This window comes from Homarus americanus, unplaced genomic scaffold, assembly GCF_018991925.1.
Source record: "Homarus americanus isolate GMGI-L3 unplaced genomic scaffold, GMGI_Hamer_2.0 scaffold56009, whole genome shotgun sequence".
In the NCBI taxonomy this organism is placed as follows: Eukaryota; Metazoa; Arthropoda; class Malacostraca; order Decapoda; family Nephropidae; genus Homarus; species Homarus americanus.
The window spans coordinates 135597-141596 of NW_024739542.1; the positions used below are offsets into that span (position 1 = coordinate 135597).

The 6000-nt window shown below is 34.5% G+C and overlaps 1 protein-coding gene across 1 annotated transcript in view; it reads right to left on the bottom strand.

The window, feature by feature from the left end:
- Positions 1 to 2892, bottom strand: part of LOC121874835 (nephrin-like) — a 127316-nt gene extending 124424 nt beyond the window's left edge. Inside the window, exon 1 of the mRNA XM_042379120.1 lies at positions 2728 to 2892. The gene's annotated coding sequence lies outside the window, so the exon portion shown is untranslated. The remainder of the gene's footprint in view (positions 1 to 2727) is intronic.
- Between the last annotated feature and the right edge of the window lie 3108 nt (positions 2893 to 6000).

The following is a 6000-nucleotide window of genomic DNA, read 5'->3' on the forward strand; positions in this document are numbered from 1 at the left end:
TAATAATACTAATAATAATACTAATAATACTAATAATAAATCACTGGCTGTAAATCTCTTAAAAAATTATTTTCAGCTTCACACGCCCACCGTAAGAAGCTTAAAAGTTTTATAGGACTTAGGAAACTCAGTGTTGGAGATTTGCGAAGGTTATTTTTTCGAAAACAATACAGTGTTTAGACTGATGGTTTATACTGGTAGGATCTCCGCTTACAAGTAACATGTATATGAGTGTTATTTGTCCTGTGTTATGAACTACTGTACATATAAGCCTTGCTATAAATGTTGAATGTTGACAATTGGTACAAATTCATTAATATCGTTATTATTAATGGATGCATATTATGACGGGGTCCCCTTATATCACATTCTTCTTATTGGGAATTTTGCCACCCAACTATTCCTTACTTCCTCTTTATAAACACAAGCACTGACTAGTCCAGTCCACTATCGAGATGCTTACGATGATTGAGCTACACTTAAAGATTTATCGTTTGTTCGAATATTATAGCTTATGTGTAATAAAGCTTTTTGAGTGGCACATAACAGCAATACAACTAGCAAGTGTAGTGTTTTCATATGACTTATAAATCTCTCAAAATTTGCCATGGTGAGGGCATAAAGATTATGGATATGCATGTTAATGGAAGATCGATCCCAGACAAATATACTCCAACAAAGGAACGAAAACTGTAAATAAAAGCATGAAAAATATTACAATTATATTTAGGGCGAATTGGTTAAAAAAAAGGTAAAAATTATCACAAAAGGACTAATGCTTTAGAAAATAAATGGGTAGGAATAAAATCGCAATGGTGAATTATTTATTTCTTTTGTCTTTTAAATATTGTGTAATGAAACGAAACAAGAGAAGTCACTTAAGTTAACGTTCCTTAGTATGCAAGTGTTACCAAGTTGAGTTACATTTTCGGTATTATTTCTAACTGCTACTTACTGGTATCTCATAAACCATAACAAATAGAGGGAAGATCCTTAACATTTAACAGAAACTCAATAACAATAACTACTTGTTTTTCGCAGTCTCGAGTTCCCAAGCACCACTACTCTGTGTTGAGCTTCGTTTATATCGAGTCTTTGCCGATAATATCCCGTGCACAGATCTGCTGAACACAAGGTTTAACTGGGCTTTAAGTCACGCTTTACGCGTACAGGGGAGAGAATAGCCTGCAGATACACCACAATAATCACTTGAGATATTCTGAAGTGAAATAAACATTGGAAGAGTTGTGGTAGTCAAACGTATATCAGACGAGAACGAAAATAACACTGTTTGACACTGGCTGACGGACAATTTTTTTTAGCTTTTTACGTTTCACACAAAGCCATTTAAATTTGTAGACTTTAAAACATTTTTGTTTACACATTTTTACAAATAATATTTCATACGACTTTATCCCAGAATTTATAATATAGTAATATACCTAAAAAAATGGCTTGTTTGTGGTACATTAAAAAAATAAATATGTTTGGGTTTACATGGCGGTGTGATTGCATTTAATTAATATTCACGGCATGAATATTTGATTTATCATAAAGTAAATGATAAGTCGGTAATTGTGTTGTTACCCCCACATATATATTTTTTATTTACCACATTCCACAACTAACACAAACAATATACCATTAATGAACGATGATTCAGTGATGTATTTCCTTGTATCCAACATCACAACATCTTAATTTCTGCCTCCACATTAATAACTTTTGAATTATTTAACATATCAAAAGCTAAACCCGTCTTCATATGAGGTACTTACATTTGCACCCTTAAACTTCATGAATATTCCAACATAAACTTGCAACGCACACTCTGGAAGTCAACGGATCTCGTAAACTAATTAAATTATTCTCAAAGTACGGCCTTCTTTTCTACTACTTCTTTTTCTACTTTTTCCATTTTTTCTATTTGCATTTCATCCCATTTCCAAAACAAACTCCGATATTACGTGGAATGCTCTGTTAATATTCGCATAAGTGCCACTAAGTTTCTCCCAAGATCGTCCTTGACAAGTGCAGTATATCTAAAATTTATACACCTGTTCCTTATTCCATGTCTTCTCACCATCCGTCTGGTAGGACCGTAAACCTCATTTCTGCCGTCCGGGATTCTTTATCATCGTTTTTATTATGTCTCTAGAAGAGCTGCCCGTGCTGCAATCAGAGCCAAGTCGTCCAGCCAACAGCTATTCACCGTGAACGTGAGGACTCGCTCCCACGACCTGCCACCAACACCGCTGTCAGTACTCACCAGCGTCAACACCCTTCACTAACCTCATAAGGTCTTCGCTCATGTCTTTGGGCCATTTCTTCCCGCATGTGTTTCTCATAAATATTCCAAGCAGCTTTATAGAGTCTGAGCCAACAGACACACATCTGCCATCACCAATAAATCAATAGCAAAGGATATGACGTACTAGGTATGTTCTCCCTTGTGCAATGTTCAGGGTCAATGGCGATTAAACTACCTTTTTAACAACAAAAATAATATATATATATATATATATATATATATATATATATATATATATATATATATATATATAGCCAAAGTCTATTTCAAATAAAAGTAATGAAAATAAGCCTAAAATGCCATCACTTTACGGACAAAAACGCGTCCTTTATCGACTTGAGGTGTTGGGGAACATTTACTCCTTGTCAAATTATAACTTTGAATACACGTAAAATGTACGCAAACAAAATACTCACCGCCACTATACCGTTCAGTATCTACACAATCCAAGGAAAAACACATTTAAACACACAACAAACTGCGACAACTACTGCGGCAATAGTTTAAATTCCCACGAGAGTTCACTTCACGTTTCACTATGGAGCCGCGACGGAGGCGGAGCGCACAACCTCACACGGCGACCACTCGACGACAACTGAATCCTCCTAGCTCACCACACCCGCCCACTTCCCTGGCTTACAGCTATGTCACCAACACCACCCACTTTCCTCTTCCCAATTAACTACTCTTCACCTACCAAGTTAAACTTGCTCCTTGCCATCAAAAAACCTGTTTCCTAAACACATCCTTTTTTTTCAGTATTTTTTCCAGTAAAACTCGTTCTTTGAAAAAAACTCAATTTCCCAGCAAAAGTCATCCCCCCACCAAAACTTTTCATCCTCCAAACAGAATTAATTCATCAACAAACCACCTCATTTTCTTAGCAAACTCCCTAATCCTTGCAAACTCTTTACTCACCTTGTAAAACTCCTTATTTTCTTTAACCTTGTAATAATCTAGACAAATCTTCCCATTCCCATGATAATTCACGTATCTTAGCAAAGTCAGTTGTCTGCCTAGAGAAACTTTCTTTTTTTTTCATTATAAAACATTTTCTATCTTTCGGGAAATTCCCCCATTTTCCGAACAGCTCGTCATTTTCCCTAAAAAACTCGGATATTTTCTATTTTATCTCGTTAGATTGTCATTGACGAAGCTTTTCATCTCTTCAGCAACTCGTCAACCCTCATTGCAGGTAAACAAATCAATTAATACATTACTTCGGGGCTTATTTTGTCAGGAACTAGACCCTCATACAGAGTGTGATAGGTAAGATATCACGGCAAACGCGCTATTTTACCGTGAAGTTAAATTATGAAACTGAAATGACTAAAGCAAACATACACAAACTAGCTTAACTGAAATATATTTTAATATCGTTAGGTTAGGTTAGCTAAGCTAAGTTAAGCTAAGCTAGGATGGGTTATGTTAGGTTAGAGGTAAGCTAGGATATGTTTGGGTGGTTAATAAAAACTTCAAGGCATAACTGTACCTACTTTTGATAGCCGATTCATTTCATGATATCCACTGCTGTATATTAAAGTGAAATAAATTTTCTTAAAGTTTTATATTTTCAAATAAACACTTCACATTCCCCCTTACTTATTTACCTTCCCCACAACTCCAATAAAGAATACTTCCTAGCAATTTGTGTCGTTGTGACGATAAAAAAATGAAATGCAATAATATTAATTTGATTATGTAGATTAGCTAGGCGACGAAATATGTTTATGAAGTCCTTTTAATAATGCAGTATAAGGTACTACTATAAGTCTGTTTTATTTTTGTATGAATACATGACAAAATTCATTGCAGTAAATAAGGATTAATAGCAACTGACTGTAATCACAAAAACGATGAACAAAAAACAAGACATTAAATTATACAAATCGATGTTACCACAATTAACAAAAGCTGCAGTCTGGAACTCACACGAATACCTTCTCTATATCATCATTTGCAACATAAAGCGAACATAATAACCCAATATGGAGGCCAAAAATTTTGTTTAATCAGTAAGTAATAAAGTTATTTACATGTGATAAATGTTAATCGGATTTGTGCTGTGGTGTTATTGAGTTTCACATTAGCATTATGGAGAACGTTTGTAAATAAGATCACTAGTGCGATACTCACCGATAATCCGGGTCGAAACAATACCACAGCTTTATGTTAATCTTATTTCTTCATCTATGATCTTCTAAACATTTGACCCGGGCCAATATTACGAATCTTCAACCTTCTGCCGAGTTTCGTTTGAGATTCATCTCTTAATTACGATTATATAAACGAGATAATGTCAAGTTTCATTATACTTCCGCGATGATAATGAGGAAAAGACTAAGCAGACTTAACCTGGTATTAATGTACAACGCAAAATTTCATTAAAAATGCAAATAAGACGTCTTTCAGGCTTTCAAAAATTTACCTTCTCTTCATCTTTTATCTTTATCATTTGATGAATAAATATGAGCAGCAGTTGGCGTCAGGGTTCAACCTGTCTATAAGACGATTACACAGCTTAACAAAATATATCGTAGGCAAGTCAAAGGTACAGCCTCAATTGTAATGGGGTGAGGATTTACACAAGGCAAATCCTGTCACAAACTAAAATAATCATTGATAAAAAAGTGATCACAGAAATACACAATTACGTTCATTAAAGACGTATCAGGTATAACACTTCATTTTATATTTTTCCATCGGTAGACTCGCCCATTTCTCTCCTGTCTCTGCTATTCTGGCAATCCATCACCCACCCACTGGCTATTTCTTTACGTATTTGCTTTTAGATACATGAAGCACCTAAATATTTCATTGTCTCTAAAGATAAATATTTCCTATCTGTCTCCTTTATCTATTCATGTACACCACTTTACGTTTGTTCACATTCTCTGTTAACTTCTCCTTTTATACGAACTTCCAAACTCATTCAATAACATTCATATCATTCTTCATGCTCATGCATGAAAATATGAACAACTGTGGCGACCTTACACAACCTGCACGTAATCCTACTTTCAATGTGTACCTCTTCTTTTCCGAAAACATTTTAAAAACGCCTTCACTCGGCCCATACAACCTTTTGACAACATTCAATGATTTCCCATTATAATATAAATTCTCAAAACTGCTAATTTTGCGCTTCTCTCAACTCTCCCATGTACATCTTCTAGATCCATGAGTGCCACAAGCAAATTCTTCCCTTTCTTCACATATTTTCACCCAAAATACTTACATAATACATATTATTTGTCTTCTCTAAAAACCTTGACTGCTCTACCCCTGACTCACTCTATACATGAACACAAATTTCTCTTATATTGACTACCGCTCCATACCTAAATATATTTCACGAACTTATTTGCCTATAACATTAACATTTATTCCTATCACCTTTTCCCCTCTTTATATATATATATATATATATATATATATATATATATATATATATATATATATATATATATATATATATATATATATATATACAGTACAACGGGTAGCATATTTGATTAACTACTCAGCTAGCTTCATATATACTATACCTTGTTTCAGCTGTGTGACTGAAAGTCCGGGAAAAAAGTTTCGTTGGTGATATACTACCTTTTGTTATCCAGTAGATGATGTGACCTTGTCCTCTGTTGGTCTGTAGTTATGTGGCCTGATTACTGCTCTCATACGTTGAC